Genomic DNA, 10,682 nt, shown 5'->3' with positions numbered 1-10,682 from the left:
TATGGGGCACATGGCCGGTCATGTGCCCTTTATTTGTTTTCTCAATTTTTCTCCAATTTTCTAGAAATTTCATTAAGTCACAAAAGATGAATATTAGTCTTGCTTCATGACTTGTACCCACATGTACATATACTTGGCTCCCACAAATATGTAGTGTACACATGTGCCATTTCATGGCATGAAAATATTGGCCAAGTTAGGGTGGGGCCCACGGCCACTTTAGCCATTTGGCCACTTCATGAAATATTTTGTTTCCTCTCTTAGCCCTTAATTTTTCCTTATTCCAAATTTACCCTTAATGCTCCATACCAATAAAAGATGAATATGCAACTCATGCATTCTAAAAAAATTGTAACCTTGTCCCTAACTTTCCGCCATTAACTCGGAATATCCAAATGTACAAAATGCGAGGTATAACAACTTTGGCATGGATTTTCATAATTTTGGCCGCCCTTTGCTTTGCATCTAAACTCACAACAACATCACTAGCCAAAGGGGTTAAGGTTAAAGGAATCATAGGATTAAAGCCATAATATACTTCAAATGGAGTCATGCCAATAGAGAAATGGAGGGACCGATTGTAAACAAACTCAATCAAAGGTAAATGATCCTCCCAAGAAGTGGGCTTTCCTCTAATCATACATCTAAGCATACTCCCTAGAGTCCTATTCACTACTTCGGTTTGACCATCCGTTTGAGGGTGGCAAGAAATAGAGAACATGAGCTTGGTACCAAGTGTACCCCAAAAGGCTTTTCCAAAAGTGACTAAGAAACTTGGAATCCCTATCACTAACAATAGTGCGGGGAACTCCATGCAACTTAAGAACATGATTCACAAACAAGGATGCTACATGAGATGCATCATCACATTTATGGCATGGTATAAAATGAGACATTTGAGAACCTATCTACCACAACAAAAATGCTATCATGACCCCTTTGATTCTTGGAAGACCAACACAAAATCCATAGAAATGTCTATCCAAGGACCAATAGCAGTAGGAAGGGAAGTATACATACCTTGGGGCCGAGTCTTGGACTTGGCTTGCTTGCATTCCAAACATTGACCACATAGCTTTTCAACATCATGTCGCGTCTTGGCCAATAGAATTGCTTACCCAAAATATCAAGTGTCTTGGCCACTCCAAAATGGCCCATCATTCCACCACTATGTGCTTCCTTGACAAACAACTCTCTCCATGAGCTCATTGGGACACAAACTCTACCATCCTTGAATAGGAACCCATCAACAAGTTGGAACCTATCACCCCTCATCCCTTGGGTCAACTCCTAACAAATTGCCGTAAAGTCGGAATCTTGAGAATAGAATCCCTTAAGGCTTTCAAATCCTATCATCCTAGAAGTTATAGTGTTTAGCAAGACATACCTTCTAGATAATGCATCCGCCACCACATTGTCCTCCCCCTTTTTGTAATGGATCACATAAGGGAAAGCTTTAATCAATTCTACCCATTTCGCATGCCTCTTATTGAGCTTGGATTGGCCCTTCAAATGTTTCAAGGATTCGTGATCCGATCGTATCACAAACTCCTTATGCCACAAATAATGTTTCCAATGGGTCAAGACCCTCACAAGTGCATACAACTCCTTGTCATAAGTAGAGTAGTTCAATAACGCCCCTTTTAGCTTTTCACTAAAATAAGCCAATGGCTTTCCTTCTTGCATCAATACTCTACCTATGCCAACCCCGGAAGCATCACACTCATCTTCAAAAGTGTTCTCAAAATTGGGTAATTGTAACAATGGTGACGAACTCAACATGAATTTCAATTCTTGAAACGCCTTCTCTTGCTCATCTCCCAAAACAAAAGGAACATCTTTCTTGATCAATTCGGTCAAGGGAGAGGCAATTGTACTAAACCCCTTTACGAACCTTCTATAGAAACTTGCGAACCCATGGAAACTCCTCACATCGGTTGCATTTTTAGGTGTTGGCCAAGTTCTAATAGACTCCACTTTTTCTTGGTCAACCTCCACACCATTTACACTCACCACAAAACCCAAGAACACTACTTTATCTACACAAAAAGCACATTTCTTTATATTAGCAAACAACCTCTCACGCAACAAGACATCAAATACTTGCCTTAAATGGCCTACATGCTCCTCAATTGATTTTCTATACACAAGGATGTCATCAAAATAAACAACCATAAACTTATTGATAAAGTGTTTTAAGACACGGTTCATCAACCTCATAAACGTGCTAGGTGCATTGGTTAGTCCAAAGGGCATGACAAGCCACTCATAGAGGCCAAAATTGGTTTTGAAAGTCGTTTTCTACTCATCACCGGTGTTATATCTCGCATTTCGCACGTCGGAATATTTTTAAGTTGGTTGCGAAGAATTATGGACAAGGTTATCTCTCGACGTTGTTTTACGACAAATGGTTTATGATTTTGTTGGAAGGAAGCATTAAGGAAAATTTGGGACTAAGAATGCATTATGAGAAAATTTAAAATTCATGAAATGAGAATGAGGTGGGCCATGGCCACATGGAAGCTTGAAATATAAATGTATGGAATTAGATGACATGTGATCATATAAGTCATCTTTTATTATTCAAAGGAGTTTCTAGAAAATGGAAGAAAATTGGAGATAAACAAAGGAGGGGAAAAACGGCCAAGGGGCACATGACTAGGCATGTGCCCATAAATATATATATATACAAGTGAGGACCATGGAAGACATATATTTTCATTCTTCATCCTAGAAATTTCAAGAAACTTGAGAAAGAAAAGAGTGAGGGAGAGCCACGGCTAAGGGGCTGGCCGAACCAGCCCCATGGAGTGATCATGGAAAAATTCTTTTCTCCTAGCTCTTCAACTAATTGAAAGGCTCTCGTCGACATGGAGTGGTTGTTGGAGGAAGAAAACCATTCGTTGTGGCAATCCATCAAGTTAGCCGAATGGAAAGTTGAATGGAAAAGGTATGGTCTCATCTTATTCTTTCATGTTTCATGGGTAATTTGAGCATGTTATGAGATGTAGAGATGAATGAGATGCATGGAAATGAGATGTTGAGGTGTGGCCGTGTATGTATAGTGTTATGTAGGAGTGAAGAATTTATCGTATTTAGTGTTTGGTTGGTGTTGTTATGGATGGGTTGTGTGTGTTCTAGCATGTGGAAATGAATGAAACCCATGGAAGTATGTATGTTGAAGCTTGGCCAAATGTGGGATGAATTGGTATATGTATGATGAACACATTTTATGTCGTGTTTTGGTGGTTATTTGTTGCGGATTATGTAGTGAAAATGAAGGTTTGATGACCCAAATGGAAGTCGTAATTGTATGGGCTGATTTGAGAATGTAATGTGGTTCTAATATAGTTCTTGAATTTATAAAAATAATGTTGTAGTGTATGGAATTGTTGATGTGGTATGAGAATTTGAAAGAAAGAAACGCATCATTGTCGTATTCATTAAGTTGGAAGATTTCGGGTTGCATAGCATATTGTTGAATTGTCTTGAAATATTGTGCGAATTGCTTAGAATGCGTTATGAATTGATTATGGATGTTGTCTCTATGATTATTGGTTTGGTTGTTGTTGATAGTTTGGCCGGGTTGAATTCCCGGATTGCTGTTGATGTTCATATAGGCCGAGTCATATTCTCGGGACGGTGTATTTACAGGGGAGGTGCTGCCGAAATTTCGGCAGAAAATAAGTAAACTTATTTGGAAGACTAAGACAAGTGTTGGTTAAGAGTGAATTCTTAAAGCCTTATGGTTGATATTTGGTAAATGTGACCAAATTGCAACTTTTGGCAAACTTGGCCGGGGATTTGGAGAAGCTTAAGGAGCGGAAAAGGTATGTAAGGCTTACCCTTTCTTTCTTTGGCATGTCCTAGATGTAATAAGCTTGAATACGTGCTTCGGGGACTACTCCAATTCTAGAAGTCCGAGGTTGAATTTAGTTACTATTCATTCAATAGGATTGAACTTACTAAGTTACGCTTTATTGTAAAGAAATGTACAAACGTCCGTAACTTTTGAAAACGAAAGTGGAATGCTTTGAAATCTTCGAGGATAAGCTAATGAGATATAATGACCATGTTTTTATGTTCGTACCCGACTTGACCCGAGGTGGGCCCACATTTCCCCGAGACCTAAGTGTACTGTTCTATTTGCCTTATGTCCGTAAGATAACTAAGGAAACCTTTGACTTTTGTTCCGAATTTATTATAAGTGTCTGATAACTCAGATATAAGCATTTTGGTTTGACTATCCGGATATAAACACTCCGACACGAATGATCTGATATGAATATTTTGATATAAGCACTCTGATGTAAATGTTCTGAAATGGAAATTCTGATATAAGTATTCGGATATAAGTGTGGTGACATAAGTATTTGATACAAGTATTTTGATATGAACGTTCTCTCGTGAGCTTTAATGTTCTTCATACACGATCTGGATCGCTTGAAAAGTCCGAAGAGGTTTCTGCGCTTCAAATGTCCATAACTTTCTGATGCTAATTCGGAAGGAACCGAAACTTGCTTCTGGATCTTCATATGTTGGTAAGTGTACGTATTCATTGAGTCTGGATCTATGTGCATATGGTTTCTCACGACTCTGCTCGTGCATGGCTCAATGTATCTTTCACTGAGTCCCGGGCCAGGGCATGTTATGTTCTCGTGCGTGCTTTACGGTATGATTCTGATTCACTGAGTCCCGGCCAGACATGATATCGTGCGCACCTCTCGCATTATTCACCGAGTCCCTCGTACTTGCGGGCCGGGACACGTTATCCGTATGTTTATGATGATACGGGGATGGCGGCCGGTGATGGCATTTGATATTATCCACCGAGACCCGCAAGAGAGGGCGGGACACGTTATGTATAATTGGTACAGGATTCTGATCTGCATGATTCTACATTACCGAGTCCCTTAACAAAAGGGCCGGGACACATTATTTGCATATATGACATACGAGTCTGCTATACATGATCCTATCCACCGAGTCCCTTATCAGAGGGCCGGGACACGTTTTATGCATATGTGGTATATAATATCATCTGAGCACTCCGTGCATTCTGTATTCTGTTCGACGTATGTCAGTATCTGAACATTCTGTATGTTCTGTAGTTTGTCCGTTATATGATACAATCTGAATGTTCCGTATATTCAGTATTCCGTCCGATAAATGATTTTATCTGAACATTCTGTACATTCTGAACTCCGTCTGACGTGTGACATCGCCCGTGCGTTCTGTATTTTTCGCACATCTTCGGACATGCGATCTGTGATTGCGTAACAAGTATTTTTGGCATATTGGTTGATTCTTTATTTTTCGTACACTTTTTAGCATATGAAACAAGTGTATGTATGAATTGCGTCTGGAAGGTAAGCGTCTGCTATTCTGAGTAACGTATGTACCTGTCACACCCCGACCTTACTAGGGTGTGATGGGCACCCGACTCTCCTCAGAGTCGAGCGAACCCTCAGACTCTACTTACGCACAATTTTTTTTTTCAAGTCTCTAAAATGAATAATCATAAAATACATAATAAAGCTTATGAATCTGACAAAATTTGTAATTATACAAGATTTACTACATAACACAAATCGACATATCGGTACGATGGAGCCGCGACAGACCGACATATCATACTCACGTACGTCGTCCGCAAAGTCTCTAACACGGATCCGTAAATCACAATAGACAAACTGCGACTGGCATGATTACACTCCGGGAAAATGGAGCTTACCATCTCCGCCGGAACATCTTCTATCATAACTTCACCCTCATCCGGGAGTACGCGCGGCATGAAACGCGCCCCCGAAGAATTTTGGGGGGGTCGATGCGGGTATGTAAAGCATGAAATGTTTTAAAACCCTAGCTTAAGCAGACGGAGATAACGATGTTGAATACTACTCGGTATACCGTGCGCCTCGACCTTTCGTACACAATCCACACATATACCGTCAATCTGTAAGCTTAGAATTACAAAAAGTAAGTGGGACATCGAGTACCAATATACTTAGTTTGCAATCACGGACCGCATGTCCGAAGAGGTGCGAAAAATACGAGTGCACCGATAATATCACACGTCGGACGGATGCAACGTACGTAATGTTCGCACGAAGTCATATATCGGACGGAATTTCGGACGTACGCACTCATAAGGTATGATGTTATATATATATATCGACAGATTCGGAACGTACGGAATATTCGTATGTTTTTTTTCGGATTACGTATTATACATATCGAATCATGTGATGTTCACACTAGATACCGTATCCCGGCCCTTTGCGAAGGGACGCGGTGGCAGAACTATCATATGCCAGAGTCATATATCGTGCATGTATGTGACGTGTCCCGGCCCTCCTGTGAGGGACTCGGTGGATAGGATCATAAATAGCAAAATCATATGTCATATATGCAAATAACGTGTCCCGGCCCTTTTGTTAAGGGACTCGGTAATGTAGAATCATGCAGATCAGAATCCTGTACCAATTATACATAACGTGTCCCGGCCCTCTACTGCGGGTCTCGGTGGATAATATCAAATGCCATCCTGGCCGCCATCCCCGTATCATCATAAACATACAGATAACGTGTCCCGGCCCGCAAGTACGAGGGACTCGGTGAATAATGCAGAGAAGTGCGCACGAGATCATGTCCTGGCCCGGGACTCAGTGAATCAGAATCATACCGTATAGTACGCACGAGAACATAACATGCCCTGGCCCGGGACTCAGTGAAAGATACATTGAGCCATGCACGAGCAGAGTCGTGAGAAACTATATGCACACAAATCCAAACTCGATGAATACAAATAATTACCGACATATGAAGATCCAGAAGCAAGTTTCGGGTCCTTCCGAATTAGTATCAGGAAGTTATGGACATTTAAAGCGCAGAGACCTCTTCGGACTTTTCAAGCGATCCAGGATCGTGTATTAAAAATATTAAAGCTTGCAGAGAATGTTCATATCAACATACTCGTATCAAATACTTATGTCACAACACTTATGTCCGAACACTTATATCAGAATTTCTAGTTCAGAATATTTACATCAGAGAGCTTATATCAAGTAATATTCATAGCGGATCATTCGTGTGTCGGAGTATTTACATCCGGATAGTCAAACCAAAATGCTCATAGCTGAGTTACCAGATACTTATATTAAATTCAGAACGAAAGTCAAAGGTTCCCTTAGTTATCTTACGGACATAAGACAAATAGAACAGTACACTTAGGTCTCGGGGAATGTGGGCCCACCTCAGGTCAAGTCGGGTAACGAACATAAAAACATGGTCATTATATCTCATTAGCTTATCCTCAAAGATTTCAAAGCGTTCCACTTTCGTTTTCAAAAGTTACGGACGTTTGGACATTTCTTTACAATAAAGCGTAACTTAGTAAGTTCAATTCTATTGAATGAATAGTAACTAAATTCAATCTCGGACTTCTAGAATTGGAGTGGCCCCGAAGCACGTATTCAAGCTTATTACATCTAGGACATGCCAAAGAAAGAAAGGGTAAGCCTTACATACCTTTTCCGCTCCTTGCTTCTCCAAATCCGGCTCCAAGTTTGCCAAAAGCTGCAATTTGGTCACATTTACCCAATATCAACCATAAAGCTATAAGAATTCACTCTTAGTCAACACTTGTCTTAATCTTCCAAATAAGTTCACTTATTTTTACGAGATTAAAGACCTTCCTAAGTACACCGTCGAGAATTATGGCTCGGCCCAAATCATCATCAACAATACCAACAAACATAATAACGGCATCAACGACCAATTCAAAATGCATTATAACATTAGTAACTCGCCTCCCGCATAATTCGACGACATTCCAATCATATTCAATCCAATACTAATAAGCTCTCATTCAAGTACTAATCCAATATCATTTAAACAAGATTTCAAGAACGCTTGGACAATCTACAAGTTACCCAAATCAGCCCACTAACAAACAACATGCCACCCGAAACTCACCATATTCCATAAGAGCAATGGCAACATATTTCATTCTTCCGAATTCATGAACTACGCCAACAATCCGCATGCTAACAACCATTATTTCCATAAACACAAGAATTTACATTAAAATCATATTAATCTCCAAAACAGCCCACGATCATTCCAACTTCAACATGAGTTATTAAACTCTCATTTTCATCACATAACCCATAACAACAACAACTAAAACACTAATTAGAATTAGCTTAGCATGCCTACACCAAATCGGCCCCTACATGGCCATTCCTCCACATACATAATCTCATGAGTTACATTCATTTTCTACACTCTACAACAACCCACAAACATGCACAACAATCAAATTACACTAAATAAAATTTGTTCTTCATGTTTACTCCAACACCTCACTCACGGCCACAACAACTACACCATATTCTTATGAACTTATTTCATTTCTACATTCCACAACATGTACAAATCATTCACAACACATGAAAAATAAGACTAAATCTCACCTTTTCTTTCACTTTCTCCCACGGCCAACTCGTGTTTTTTGCATGAAAGAGTGCTTCTCTTGATTCAACAATTACTCCACGGTGTAGAGGACCTCTTAATTAGTAGGAAAGCTAGAAGAAAAGGATTTTTCATGATCAATATCCCTTGGTTCTCTCTCTCTCTCTCTCGGTTTTTTTGCATATGGCCATACTTGAGTTTTCTCAAGTTTTCTTGAAATTTCTAAGGCATCAATGATGAATTGTCTTCTAATTCCTTCACACACACATATATATATATTAAGGGGGCACATGGCCGGTCATGTGCCCCTATTTTCCTCCAAATTATTTTCCAAATTCTCTCTAACTCTCTAGAGTTTTCTTGAATAATAATAATAAGGATGATTCAATTAATCATCTTTCATAAGCTTGTCCTATATATCCATGTGGCCCATGGCCCACCTACATAATATGACCACATAGTCATTAATTTCATAGAATGACCAACTTTCAATAATTAACCTTTGGCCCCAAATTTTCCTTAACGCTTGCCTCCAACGAAATTCATAAGCCATTTGTCGTAAAACAAAGTCGGGAAATAACCTTGTCCATAGCTCTTCGCAACCAATCTTAAAAATATTCCGACGTGCGAAATGCGAGATATAACAGTACCTGATAGTTCCGTCTGTTTCAGTTATAGTTTTGTTTCTCTGTGTTGCATGCCTTACGTACTCGGTACATATTCCGTACTGACCCCCTTTCTTCGGGGGCTGCGTTTCATGCCCCGCAGGTACTCCCAGATGAGCTGAAGTTATTATAGAAGATGTTCCAGCGGAGATGGCAAGCTCCATTTCCCGGAGTCTTTGCCGAGTCGAGTTTGTCAAACGTTATGATTTACGGATCGTGTTGGCATAGAGACTTTGCAGATAGCGTCGTGGGTATGATATGTCGGTCCGTCGGTCGGCTCCATCGGCCGACATGTATATATGTGTTATGTAGTAAATCTTGTATAATTATAGATTTTGTCTGAATTGAAAGCTTCAGTATGTATTTCAGGATTATTCGATTTAGATATTTGAAAAAAAAAAAAATTATGTGCGTAAAGGAGTCTGTGGGTTCGCTCGGCTCCGGATGTGGGGTCGGGTGCCCATCACACCCTAGTAAGGTCGTTGTGTGACAAAGTGGTATCGGAGCGGAAGTCCTAGGGGTTGTCTGCAAGAGTCGTGAAAAGGTAGAGTCCGTTTATGGTGTGAAGCGCGCCACATTTATAAACGGAGGCTACGGGGCATCTTAAGGAATTGTTGACCTTTTTTGTCATAGATCGTGCGATAGAGCCGAGTCATAAGAAAATGAAATCCCATATGTAAGCCTTACATACGACGGAAGGAGGTAAATGACGACATGGAAAGACCATAAGAGTAAGCCTGGATATATTTGTTCGTTACTTTGAAACAGAAAGTTTTGGACTATCTCGCTATTGATGTATAGTCGTATGCGCTGTAAGATAGGTACTTGCTGCGTACGGATTCCAAATGATAAGAATTGGTAAAGGTAGTATGGAAGACTAAAAAGGGTAAAATAGTAAATGTATAAGAAAGGACGTGCTACGAGCATGTGTCGGAATCTGTGAAAGTTTGACCGGCTCCAGATTATGTAGTAAAGGCCATACGAGGAAGTGGACGCGATTGTATCAGCATTAAGGTACCAAATCCCACTAAAGTTTCGAGGTTAAGCGTGCTAAGGTGGGAGGATGGGTGACCCCCCCTGGGAAGTATGCAAGAAATTCCAAAGATTAGGCTGTAAAAGACAAATGAAAAACCAGAACGGCCTAAGTGAAATTAGAATATACAAAATGGTTGGAGACCATAAAAAGCCACGTAACGCGCGGCCCGATCTAGACTTGAGGAAAGACGAAAGTACGTCACGACTGGAATTGGGATAGGCTTGAATAGTGCTTGGAAGTATTTTGTGGGTTAGTTGATACTAATTATATGTGTAGATGTATATGAACATGTACGATATCTTATATGTGAGGGTATCGACAGAAAATGAAGGGAAAACTTGTGGTAAGAAATTTTGCTATGTTATGCACAGAGTTGAAAAGAAGAAACAGGCATGAATGGATAATGGTATAAGCATACCCCTAAAGGGGGGAAGCGGGTAAGAGAAATGCAAGAGTGGGATAAGAACGGTTGATACGATAATGTGTTTGGTATGGGCGTCTGGGCT

This window comes from Lycium ferocissimum, chromosome 2 (assembly GCF_029784015.1).
Source record: "Lycium ferocissimum isolate CSIRO_LF1 chromosome 2, AGI_CSIRO_Lferr_CH_V1, whole genome shotgun sequence".
NCBI lineage: Eukaryota > Viridiplantae > Streptophyta > Magnoliopsida > Solanales > Solanaceae > Lycium > Lycium ferocissimum.
The sequence above is the reverse complement of the archived record's forward strand: the minus strand, read 5'-3'. Positions refer to the sequence as shown.